At 40.8% G+C, this 13685-nt stretch overlaps 1 protein-coding gene across 5 annotated transcripts in view; it reads right to left on the reverse strand.

Annotated features, from left to right (window-relative positions):
* Positions 1 to 13685, reverse strand: part of LOC122933299 (synaptotagmin-2) — a 574820-nt gene that overhangs the window by 368191 nt on the left and 192944 nt on the right. For all 5 annotated transcript variants that reach the window (XM_044288196.1, XM_044288199.1, XM_044288197.1 and 2 more), the window contains one exon: positions 8108 to 8280. The gene's annotated coding sequence lies outside the window, so the exon portion shown is untranslated. The remainder of the gene's footprint in view (positions 1 to 8107; positions 8281 to 13685) is intronic.

Raw genomic sequence — 13685 nt, forward strand, 5'->3', positions numbered from 1 at the left:
TGATTCCCATTGACGCTATCACTAGACAACAGGATAAGGCCCAAACTGAAAATAGTATCGTTCAATGGAGCCAAGAATCTTCTAGTGAGGATCTGATCAAAAGCCAGAAGGAAGATGTTATATTGGGAATCTTCTATAAACATATTGAGGATCCTAATAATAATCCCATATCGGAGGATAATTATACTCAAAAAGAAGACCTCCGATTACTTATGAAATCCAAATCCCAATTTAGTATTCAGGATGGGTTATTAATGAGAACCTCTAAAAATGGTATTCAGCAGTGGGTAGTTCCTACTACATTTAGAGGTTTAATGTTACAGCATGCCCATGATGCACCTACAGCTGGTCATCGTGGAGAAAAGATTACATATGAGTCACTACGTGATTATGCCTACTGGCCTCATATGTTAAAGGATGTCCAGAGTTATTGTCAAGGTTGTTTGGTATGTGCGCAATTTCAACCGCAAGGTCCTAAACATCGTGCTCCACTTCAGAAGAAAGGTTTTTCATTACCATGGTCTGACATCCAAATCGATTTTATTGGTCCTGTTACCCGGTCATCCCGAGGAAATAAATACATGTTAACCGTCACTTGTGTATTTACAAAATGGGTAGAGTGTCTACCGGCCCGCAATAACACAGCCGAGACCTGTGCATTTTTGTTGATTAACCATGTATTTTCCAGATTTGGGTTACCGTTAAGGATTGATTCAGACCGTGGATCACACTTTGTAAGTGAGGTAATGGCGAAGATGTGGAAGATGTTGGGTGTGAAGAGAAAATTACACATTGCCTATCGTCCAGCATCTAGCGGATCCGTTGAGCGCTATAACCAGTCTATTGTCAACATCCTTAAGAAATATGTTAAGGAGTCGGGTAAAGACTGGGATATAAGGTTACCATTAGTACTCATGGCCATTAGAGCTACTCCAAGTACGGCTACCCAGATGTCACCTTTTGAGCTGATGACAGGAAGAAGAATGGTACTTCCTCAACATCTGTTGTATCGCACATCAGATCATAACCTGATCAATGCAGCCACGACACATCAGTATGTGGAGGACCTTCGTAAGTATCTTCAACACGCGTTTGCTTTCGCGCAGAAGAATCTTGAGAAAGCCGCCGTAAGTAACAAAACTTATTATGACTTAAAAACGACCAAAAAGAATATGAGGTAGGAGATAGGGTGTATCTCTATAACTTTGCCCGGGATCGGGTAAAAGAAAGAAAATTTCTCCCATCATGGAAAGGTCCGTATGATGTAATTGATAAAATATCACCTGTAGTTTATAAGGTGAAAATTAATACCAAAGATGGTTTCATCGAGAAATGGGTCCATGTAAATCAATTGCGAGTATGTCATCCAAGATCAGAACTGAGAATCATAGAAGATGACGCTGAATAAGATAATGAATAAGGATGCGTTAATCTGATTTCTCTCAGTTCACAGATGTTCCAATTCTGGGGTTTCCATATAAAGCATTTTACATAGCAACGCTAGGGAAACTGTATATCTCAAAAATATATATATATATATATACTGTACTCATACTTTCATTTTCCTTTATAGAAAAAGGACGGGCGGAACCAGACGTGATTCCTAGCGATGATGATGACAACAAAGATACAGATATCGTGCAGATGGTGTTGATTCAAGAAGGTCCAATTAAAGACGGAACTAATCATCAACCCGAATTTACAGTCGTGTTTCAGATGTCCCAGGATTGTGAATGATGGCTAAGAAGATTATATTTCAAGAATCTTTGCGAAACTGGATCCAAGGACATTCATTGGATGAAGATACCGGATATCACCATTTTAGCTTGGGAAAGGAACCAAATTGGTACATTATGCATGAGAACAAAGTCACCACAATAATGGCATGGTTGGTGCCAAGTTTTGCATTTTTCTCACATGCTAAAACCATTGGACACAGAATCTCGGTGATAATATACTTTTCCAGGATTGACGTTATGATACGATAAAAGACTCAGATACAATATTGATGAACATGAAAATTCTTCCGACCTTCTCCCAGTTAGGTCTTAAGGGGATCCTTGACTAACGTGGGAAGAAGGGGGGGGATTTGTCAGAACTATTGAATATGAATAAAGTCCATAATTATAAGGCCTATATAATAGTATGGACATGAGCCTAAGGGACAACCATTTTTGTCTTATTTTAAAAGACAGAGGGATTTTTTTTTCCTTTACTCTGAAATTGCTAACCTAAGGTTTACGATATATACCAAAGTGTTTACCTAGGTCTGTTTTGTGAGAAGGAGATGTCCCAAGGCCTAGATAAGACAATGTATTTGGATTCTGATGATTTTAGTGAATAGAAAGACTCTAATCTTTCTTTGTGGTTTTTATATTAATCAATATAGGAGTAGATTGATTTTATATAATCAATTTTAATAGGTGTGCTGAATATATAGTATATATATATAAGAGTATAGTCCTCATAGATATATTCAATTGTAAGATTAGAAATGAGGTATAAACTCCTCTGTCATGTTTAGAATCTGTCTCAGTGGAACACACAAATTAATTATTTCTTTCCTGGAATGGATGTGGACACAGGTGATCATGAACAAACCCTGTCTCATCCAAGAACAATGAATTGAGATAGCCATATTTATTTTGATTTAATCAAGTCTGGTCAAAAGACTTAAGGGTACACAAGTTAGTTGACCAAGTATAAAACTCATTGTCTCTTTAAGATCTTCTCAAGGTTTGTCTGAAACCTTAGATTACATGTTAGTGCTACTATATGAATAAGAGAAATAAATGAATGCTTCGATTTTTTTTGTATGGAATACTAGTGCCATCTAGTGTTAGGGTAACAAAGATCTAGGGTATATTTTTCCCTAGAGGATGGTTCTATTAATTATAAAGTGAGGTCACTAGTTAATGATAAAACTTGGCCAAGCCCTTTCTAAGATAGGATAAAAAGATGGTATGGGCTGACAGAAGGGATCGAGCTCTCTCTCTCTCTGAACATCATCTTGACTATCTTACCAGTCATTGGAGGCAGCCATCCTAGAACCATTGAAACTAATTTCTGATAGCTGACATTTTGGTATAGTATAACCTTACCTATATTTTATAGGATAATTAATTAATATAATACATATCTATAGATATATTCAATAAACCATACTTTGTGTATAGTATCTGTTTTGGAGTAAGATTGGGATGTACCTGCAGCATCATCCTGAAAATTAATCCAATATAGGGAGATTAAAAATATACTAGTGAAAACACGGTATTATCTCCAAGGAACTGAATTCAGTTCTAGACCAGTATGGTTGATAATATATATATATTTATATAGATAAAAGATAAACCAGATTTGGGTTTAATCGGACATTTGTCGGCTGAGAGAAATCAAGTATTAAATTGACTTTTAATATAAGTGAGGGGTATTATTATAAGAAGGCATAATTGTGTATATATAGATATATGTTCTCAATTATTTTTGTCTTACCACTATTTTGCATATCATTGATTGAATTTTATTACCGCCAATTTTGTTATATATATTATTTTGCACTATAAATTGTATTAATAAATTACATATATATTTTGTCTGTACCTGCTTTTGTCTTCAATTCAACGCAGATCACGAGCTTGTTTTAGCTTGATATTTATGATAATAAGTTAGAATCTCCTTTATTACCGATTTTAATTTATTCACATAAATCATATAGACTGTCAATCGGAGACAGCATAAATATTCCGACAGTATTGAGTGCATAACTGAACATAATTATTTGAAGGTTGACTTTTTTTGTATTAAAAACACTTTTCTTTTATTGGTCGGATGAAATATGCTAATTTTTTTAGATAGGAAATTTGGGTTTTCATGAGCTGTATGCCAAAATCATCAATATTAAAGCAATAAAAGGCTTGAACTACTTCAGTTGGTGTGTAATGAATCTAAAATATATGAAAGTCTAATGTTTATCAGTACATTACAGAAAATAATGAACTTTATCACAATATGCTAATTTTTTTAGAAGGACCTGTATATGGGAAGTTCCACCTGTAGAGAAAGGGGAAAGAAGAGAGAGGATTCCACCTCTATATGATAGAAAACTGTGTGTGAGGATTCTTCAAATGATTACTTCATCCACAGCGGAATTGCAATGGTTAAAATGTAACATGAAGATAAAAATGTTCATCCTCTATGAAAAACAGTACTATCTATTGCAATAGATGGATTTGAAGGATTCCAATTATATGACAATGTGTCACTTCAGTGTTGAAATGAGGCATCATATATCGGAATACATTAGTGATTGTTGTGACTTTCAGCGGTTCCTGCTATTATAGTGCCCTTACTCACAGTTCGATGTCTCGACTGGAACACAGCCTGGCAGTATCGCAGTACAGTGGAGGTCTCGGCCAGTATACTACGTGTCTACCGCAGGTGATATTCTTGGAGTCCTGGTATTTAGAGCCTTAGGTTGGTACTGGTTATGCCTGTGGACGCGGCATCCCACGTGCCTACAGCGCTGACGGTGTTCTAATCTTCCAGCGTCTCCTTCTAATCTGGAGTAGTTATCAGAGTTGCAGGGTCCAAATGCTTGTAGTATCGGATACCAATTGAATGATAGAAGTTAGAGCGCTCTAACAAAACCTCGATAGTGATGAATAGCGTCTGGTTGGGGGTCCTCACCATACGCATTTCAGAGACCTCAGTCTTCTTCCTCAGTGGCTAGGAGACCCCCCAAGTATAACATTGTTCAATTAGTGTCTTCAGTTAAATGGAAAAGCTAGCATGGAATAAGTATTCTATCAATCTTCCATTGGTATTGGTATAGCGGAGTTACTTCCCGTTTTTCATGCGGCTTTTCAAATAGTGGATAATTCAGCAGATTTTTTTGAATAATGGACGGTCCTGCAGATTTTCTCAAATAATGAATAATATTGCAGATTTTTCCAGATAATAGCCAATATTACATATATAGATATGTAAATTACATACACAGCCAATATTACATATATAGTAAATAGTACATATATAGTAAATAGTATAAACCTGTAAAATTAAACTATTAAATGCATAATATATGAATACATATATATCCATATGTCCGTGTTGTAATCATGCAAAATTAATTGCTATGGAGATTTTCAGAGTGCAGCTTAACCATTGCGTTTTTCATGCGATTTATTTAAATTGTACAGGAAGGTCTTTTGCAAATATATGCATGAAGAGGTAATTCTATACATAATAATGTATGTATTTTTTTGGTTTTCAAATAAAGATGGCCTCTACTGTGAAAAAAACATGGCCTCTACTGTAAAAAAAAAAAACAAAAAAAAAAAACATGGCCACTACTGTGAAAAAACACATACTTGATAGAGATATAGATGTGGTCGCTAGATGTCGAGGAGAGATAGCAGTCAGGCTGTCTTTTACCAGCACTGCTATTTCGCATCAACAAAGAGTGTACCACATCCATGGTCGAGAGACTTTACAAATAAGTCAAGAGACTTCTTTCTGATAGAAATTTCACTGGGCAACAATGTGGCCGCTGCATCCCACGTGTAGGCACGCGGGACGCAGCGGCCACAGGCACAAACAGTACCAACCTATTACTGTAAATACCGGGACTCCAAGAATATCACCTGCGGAAGACACGTAGTATACTGGCCGACCCTCTGCTGTACTGCAATACTGCCAGGCTGTGTTCCAGTTGAGACATTGAACTGTGAGTAAGGGCACTATAATAGCAGGAACCGCTGAAAGTCGCAACAATCACTAATGTATTCCGATATATGATGCCTCATTTCAAAACTGAAGTGACACATTTTCACATAATTGGAATCATTCAAATCCATCTATTGCAATAGATAGTACTGTTTTTTATAGAGGATGAACATTTTTATCTTTTGTTACATTTTAACCATTGCAATTCCGCTGTGGATAAAGTAATCATTGGAAGAATCCTCACACACAGTTTTCGATCATATAGAGGTGGAATCTTCCCTCTTCTTTCCCCTTACTCTACAGGTGGAACTTCCCATATATAGGTGGAAACATCCTATACCTAAATTAATGATTTTATTTTGATTCTTTATAGGTGGGCTCACTTTATGAATTTATTATAATTCTTTATAGGTGGATTTACTTTTATATTTACTTTTATATAGTCACGTTTTATTATATACTTCACATTTGTTTTTATTTTTATTTTTATCTTGTGGATCCATTGCGGATATTATTTACTGCTTTCACTTGGCCGAATTGTGGATGAATTTTCGATCACTATATTGATGAATTCTGATTAATGATTATACCCGTCTGAAGAGAATTGCCACATTTTTTACTCTACATATTTATAATATTATTTTAATTTATAATATAATTTTATTCTTTTTTGGTCTATATAACCATTTGAGGACTATCTGAGATATTCATTGGTTTACCCGACCTTGGTCCGCCCTTTAATGTCTCTGAGATTCCTTGCATATTGTATTCCATTTATTGGAATAAAATTGTAATGAATATACCTTTGTTCTATACGGCAGTTGTATTCTTACAAATGAGGTGTGCACAACTACTCTATATTCTACAAAAATGCAATATGCCCTCAAGGCATTATATAAGAATAACAAAAAGGGTCTGCTTTTTCTGCCACCATGGTAGATGGGCTGTGTTTGATATTGCAGTTCAGCCCTATATGCCATAGCAGCCACAGGCCTTGACCAAAGCTGTAAAGAAGAAAATCAATCCTCTTTCATACAATAATAAAAACATTAACATATTTTCACATGTTAAGCAACATATTACATTGTTTAGGCAGCTACTGTCCATTTGAGAGGCCTTCAACGATAAGACTACTGCAAAAGTTATTGACTGTGACTAAATAACTAAAAAAGTTATTATAGCCTAAGCAAAAGCCACATGGATCACATACAAATCAAGCAGAAACAGCATGTTGGTGTGGTTTTCCAACTTATTATTAATAGCACTCCAGGTAAACTTCTGTTTGCATGCAAAACCATGCACCAGTTAATAAAGAGACCCTTAGGCCTCTTTCACACGAGCGAGTCGGATTGGCTCCGGATGCGTTCAGTAAAACTCGCACCATTTTGCAAGCAAGTTCAGTCAGTTTTGTCTGCGATAGGGTTCAGTTGTTCAGTTTTTTCTGCGAGGGTACAATGCGTTTTGATTTTGTTTTTGTTTTCTACGCACGTGATAAAAAAACTGAAGGTTTTTCACTGAAGCCCCATTCATTTCTATGGGGCCAGGGCTGCGTGAAAAGCGCAGAATATAGCACATGCTGCGTTTTTCACGCAATGCAGAACTGATGCGTGAAAAAAAATGCTCATGTACACAGACTCATTGAAATGAATGGGTCAGGATTCAGTGCTATGCATTTATGTCACACATTGCACCCGTGCGGAAAACTCGCTCGTGTGAAAGAGGCCTTATGGCCTTGAGATTTTGCAGCAGTCTTTCCAGCAAAGCCATGCACTAAATTCAAAACCCTTGCCAAAACCGGGGGGAGGGGGGGGGCTTCGGCCATCTGGTGCTCAATTTGGCCATATCATAACAAAGTGGCCCAACTAGTCTACACGAGAAACTAAGGGTACATTCAGATTGGCAGCAGCTGAACCAGCAGCCTGTCCTGGCAAAGAACAGTCTGCATGCTTTGCCATATCCTTTACTCAACTGCAATGAGATCCGGCGGTGATCCAGCCGTTTTCCAGAATAAATATCGGATTTTGGGTGAAAAAGATCTGTTGCATGCAACGGTTTTTGTCTGGCCGACAGCCAGCATTTATGCCTCAACAGGCAGCTGGATTTGGCATGCCGCAGATGTGAACATACCCTATGCACCACTGGAATCAATGGCCCACCTCTGCAATGCGTAGGCAAGCCAATCCCTCTATTACACTCATAAGCCATGAAGTACATATGGAAAGAGATTGTCTATAACAAACTGGACATTTTAAAAGAGCATTATAGTTTACCATATAAACATGTTTAGAAACTGTGCAATAAAATTTGTAATAAAGTAGCACATTTATAATTTCATAGTTATTAGTAGACAACATGGTAAACTGAAAGCATAGTGACTTGTTACCTGCCCACCAGATCCTTTCATATCCTTCATGTTCATTGCATTTTTCTTCCCTTTTCCTTTCTCTTTCTTTCCTTTCTTCTTTTTGCAGCAACATTTTTTGCATATACAGAAGCAACAGGTGATAATCAATAACCCAGCTACCACAGCTATAGCTATGATGGCCCATGGAGGCACTGTAAGTAAGAAGGTAAAGTAAAAAACAAATGACAATCTTTGTGTGTAGATTGCTTTAATAGCTAATGTATGATATCAACATTGACTGTTGTCCAAGACCACTATAAATGTTCACGTAAGCAGTCTAAACTAGTACCATATATATGTAAAATATAAGAATGAAACTGGATTGCACATCCTCAATACTATGCTTTAATCTAATAACTGCTTCTCAGCATAATTAACATCGCAAATAATCATATACCTACTAGGGATCGACCGATTATCGGATTTACTGATATTATCGGCCGATATTCAGGATTTTGAACGCTATCGGTATCGGCATTTATTTTGCCGATATTCCGATAGCGTATGGGGAACACAGATCGCGCTACTGACAGCGCTCTCCGTGTTCCCTCAGCAGCAGCACAGGGGAGAAGGAGCAGTGTCTCCCCCCCCCTGCGCTGCTGCTGCCGCCAATGAGAGGACAGGGGACAAGAGGAGGGGAGGGGCTATGGCCACTGCGCCACCAATTAAGCTTAATCTCTCATTTATTTATATACAGGAGGCGGGAGCTGGCTGCAGTATCACATAGCCGGCTCCCGACCTCTATGAGCAGTAGCTGCGATCTGCGGTAGTTAACTCCTCAGGTGCCGCGGCTACTCCTCATAGAGGTCGGGAGCCGGCTATGTGATCCTGCAGTCAGCTCCCGCCTCATGTATATGAATAAATTAGAGATTAAGCTTCATTGGTGGCGCAGTGCGCCCCCCCAAGCCCCCCAATATTAGACATTGGTGGCGCAGTGTGCCCCCCCTCCCCCCCCAGTATTAAGCATTGGTGGCGCAGTGCGCCTCCCCCCCCAAGCCCCCCCAGTATTAAGCATTGGTGGCGCAGTGCGCCCCCCCTCCCCCCAGTATTAAGCAGTGGTGATGCATAGGGCCCGCCCACCCCAGTCGCCATGCGTTCCCCCACAGGATCCCCTCCTCCCCTGCTCCTCCGATCGGAGCCCCAGCAGTGTAATGCTGGGGCTCCGATCGGTTACCATGGCAGCCAGGACTCCGATCGGTTACCATGGCAGCCAGGACGCTATTGAAGCCCTGGCTGTCATAGTAAGCTCCATGCTGCTGTGTGCACAAAGCACACAGCAGCAGGGACAGCGTGAGCTCCTATTCACCCAGATAGATCTCTAGAGAGAACAGTTACAAAAATAAAAACACCAAAATATTAAATATAAATGAAAAAGAAATATTTACAAAAAAATGCACATTAACAATAAACATTAATTTTCAGCAGATTTGTGGCAATTTTATTTTATTTTTAAAAAAATGAAAATTCCCAGAATATCGGTATAAATTATCGGCTATCGGCCTGAAAGCTCACAAATTATCAGTATCGGCCCTAAAAAATCAATATCGGTCGATCCCTAATACCTACCCCTATGCTGCATGCTGTACATGAGGCATTAGTATACAATTTGATCAAAAAGCATAGGCCCGCTCACAGCGACAAGGTTGCTTCTTTAAATGGGACCCTACTCTAAATTTGGCGCAGCGCTGCGACCACTGGCACCGCAACACCGCAACAGCAGGCAGCGGGACCCAGCAGTCAAACAGCGCCCCAGCTGTCTGGCAAAGCCACCCTGGCACTGGGCTTCACTAACCCATCAGCACAGCGCCAAAACAACAATGACAGCACTGCACCATGTGAACACCTTAGGCTACTTTCACACTTGCGGCAAGACGGATCCAAAAGGCTGTTCACCATGTCGGATCCGTACTGCCGCTATTTTGCCTTGCCGCCGCTCCATCCCCATTGACTATAATGGGGACGGGGGTGGAGCTCCGGCGCAGCACGGTGAAAGCCGCCGGACTAAAAAGTCGGACATGCAGGACTTTTTAGTCCGGCGGCTTTCGTCGTGCTGCGCCAGAGCTCCGCCCCGTCCCGATTATAGTCAATGGGGACGGAGCGGCGGTCCGGCGGCACGGCGGCAGGACGGATCCAACATGGTGAAAAGCCTGTCGGATCCGTCCTGCCGCAAGTGTGAAAGTACCCTTATCACATACTCTCTGGAACTCCAACTGAGAGGAGGAAGAAATTGATATACCCTTAGGCCTCTTTCAGAACTATGAACTGATAATAGGGAGAGACTTTCCAGGCTTCATAGCCCTATGGCCGGTTGTGAGAGTTACTGATACCCGTAAGTTAGGGGTAAACCCAGGAGATTGGCCTTGTTCAGGAGGAAGGGCAGAACCCTGGGAACCTGAGGCCAAAGGGCCAGCAGTAGGGGTGACCACCACTTTGGTGCAAGAGCGGGAGACAACCCTGCTGAGTGTAATGGTGGGAGACGTGAAGGTCTTGCCACCGGGTACTGAGTTGGCAGACCTCAACGTCTCCGGGGAAAATTTTGGTACAGCACAACACCGCGACTTAACCCAATGCCGAGCCTGGGAGAATGTGGTAATAATTGATGGTAAACCACAACAACCTGGGGCCGAGTCGATGTTTCCTCTTTTTGTGGTCAACCAGAATATGCTATATCGGGTAAACAAGATGCAGGGTGAACCCATTGAACAGTTGGTGGTGCCCCGGGCTTATCGAAAACTCATGTTAGAGTTAGCCCACCAACATGTTCTCAGGGGTCATCTGGTACTACTGGATACTGGCCAAGTGTGTTTAGAGAGGTGGATGACATTTGTAAGTCTTGCCTGACCTGCCAAACAACTAGCCCCCAGCACCTGTTCCACAGTCCCTTAGTACCTCTTCCAATTATCAAGACTCCATTTAAAGGAATCACTATGGATCTCGTAGGCCCAGTACCCAAGTCTGCTAGAGGGCACCAACATATTTTGGTAGTTCTAGACTACGCCACTCGGTACCCAGAGGCAGTGCCACTGCGACATACATCGGCCAAACTCATAGCAAAGCAGTTAATGAAGATTTTCTCCAGATTGGGGCTAACTAAAGAGGTTCTGACTGACCAGGGACCGCTTTTACATGTATGTTCAAAGTAATGTGGGAACTCTGTATGTTGCTTAACATCAAGCAGATACGGACGTCCATCTATCACCCGCAAACTGACAGGCTAGTAGAAAGGTTTAATAAAACGTTAAATTAAACCTTTCGTAAACGTTAAATTAAACCTTTCGTAAACGTTTAATTAAAACGAGTAATGTGTAAAGATGGGAAGGACTGGGACCTCCTTCTGCCATATCTTTTATATGCAGTGCGAGAAGTGCCCTAGGCCTCTACTGGGGTCTTGCCCTTCAAACTTCTGTATGACAGACATCCACGTGGTCTGTTGGACATAGCCAACGAGGCATGGAAGCAACTATCCACACCATATAAAAGCCTTATTGAATATGCTACCCAGATGCAGGAAGATATGGAAACCATGTTGCCGCTGGTAAAGGAACATATGGAGGCATCTCAGCGAGCTCAAAGTCGGGTGTATAATCGGCAGGCTCGGGTCTGGATCTTTAACCCGGGTTTTGGTTCCTGTACCGACAGTGAACAGTAAGTTCCTGGCTGGGTGGCAGGGACCCTATGAGGTACTCAAAAAGATTGGAGAAGTAAACTACAAGTTACACAAGACAGGGGGGCAGAAGCGGGAGCATGTGTACCATGTGAATTTGCTCAAACCTTGGAAAGATAGGGGGGCCAGTACTGAAGATAGCCCGCGGCTGAGTTTTCTAAGAGGAGAGGTTCTGGACCCTCAGTCTGATGTAAGGGAAGTGGTTGCCACAGTGAAGATTGCTGACAGCCTCTCCTCTAAACAGACTCAGGAGGCCAGGGAGTTTGTCAGCAGGAACACAGACGTGTTCTCAGACCTCCCTGGACACACTTCCATAATCCAGCATGACATGTCACTGAGCCTCAAGCCAAAATCCGGTTGAAACTATACCGGGAACCTGAGGTTCAGCAACAAGCCATATCGGAGGAAGTGCAGCTAATGCTGCAACTAGACATCATACTAAGTATTCAAAAACATCAGTATTAGTTTCCCACATATTATACATTCATATACATTTACTTTATTTTTTATTTTTTTAGTAATTTTGTAATTACACATTTTTTACCATTACTAAAAAAAATATATAAAATACTGTATTTTCCTGCATATAAGACTACTTTTGGACAAATGAAAATCTTCTCAAAAGTTGGGGGTCGTCTTATACGCCAACTGTCGTCTAGCTTAGCCACCGTGCGCTGCATCCCGACCAGCCGCTCCTGAAGCAGCCCCCTCTCCCTGCTCTCAGTGGTTTTCTTATGCCGGCAATATCACATTGCGCACTACCGCTCAGATCGTCTTGAAGACAGGGAGGGCTGGGCTGGCAGGGAGAGCTGACCCATCCAATTCAAGCAGGCTTTGTATGCAGCGTGCACAGAAAATACCGGCACATCGCTTGCCGTGATTGGCTGGTTGTTGTATACTGGGTTAAATTGGCGATTCTGAGGGAAGGCAGGGGGAAGCAGGAGCATCTGCACTTCAGCCAATTCTAATGTTGGAACGGTGGATCTCTGATGAAGTTTGGTGTGCATCTTATCTGTGGTGAAAAAAAAAAGTCTATCTGGGGAGCAGATACATGTGGTGATGAATACAGTACAGCGCCAGTATCTGTACATACAGTACAGCACCTGTACCGGTTCATATAGTACAGCACCTGTACCGGTTCATACAGTACATCACCAATACATACAGTACAGCACTAGTATCTAATAATGAATAAAGCCTCAAGTATAGTGAAGCTGGACCATCTTTCTTTCTTTTGGGAGCACCAGTATCTGTACCGGTTCATACAGTACAGTACCAATACATACAGTACCGTATAAAAATGGCTAACAGTCAAGACCCCATCTACCAGCAAAAAGAAAGAAATATGTAGCCAGTTTCAAACTTAAAGTTGTAAACTTTGCCATGGAACATAATAACTGCGCTGCTGCAAATCATTATGGAGTAACAGAAAAGATGGTTCAGGACTGGAAAGCAAATGAAAAAACATTAAGGAGTATGCCAAGGAGTAAGTGTGCATTAAGTGGAGGCACCCCACATTGGCCAGAACTCGAAAAACATGTAGCAGACATGATGAATGAGTATGGCCAAAACTGTTATGTAGTGACACGAAATAAAATACGTTTGTTTGCACTTCAGTAGGCCAAGTCTAACCCAGATCACAGCAACAGATTTAAGGCCACAGTATCCTGGTGTACAAGATTCTTGGAAAGGCATAATTTGGTACTGAGGCAAAAGACAAAAATTGCACAACAATTACCTGCAGATCTTGATGCCGAAGAAAAATTTATTTAACGTTTGAGGGGTAGTCTTATACAGCAAGTATAGCCCAAACTCTATATTTTAACTGGAAAAGTTGAGGGTCGTCTTATATGCCCAGTCATCTTATAAGCCAGAAAATACGGTATATAAATT

Source organism: Bufo gargarizans, chromosome 3, assembly GCF_014858855.1.
Source record: "Bufo gargarizans isolate SCDJY-AF-19 chromosome 3, ASM1485885v1, whole genome shotgun sequence".
Classification (NCBI taxonomy): domain Eukaryota; kingdom Metazoa; phylum Chordata; class Amphibia; order Anura; family Bufonidae; genus Bufo; species Bufo gargarizans.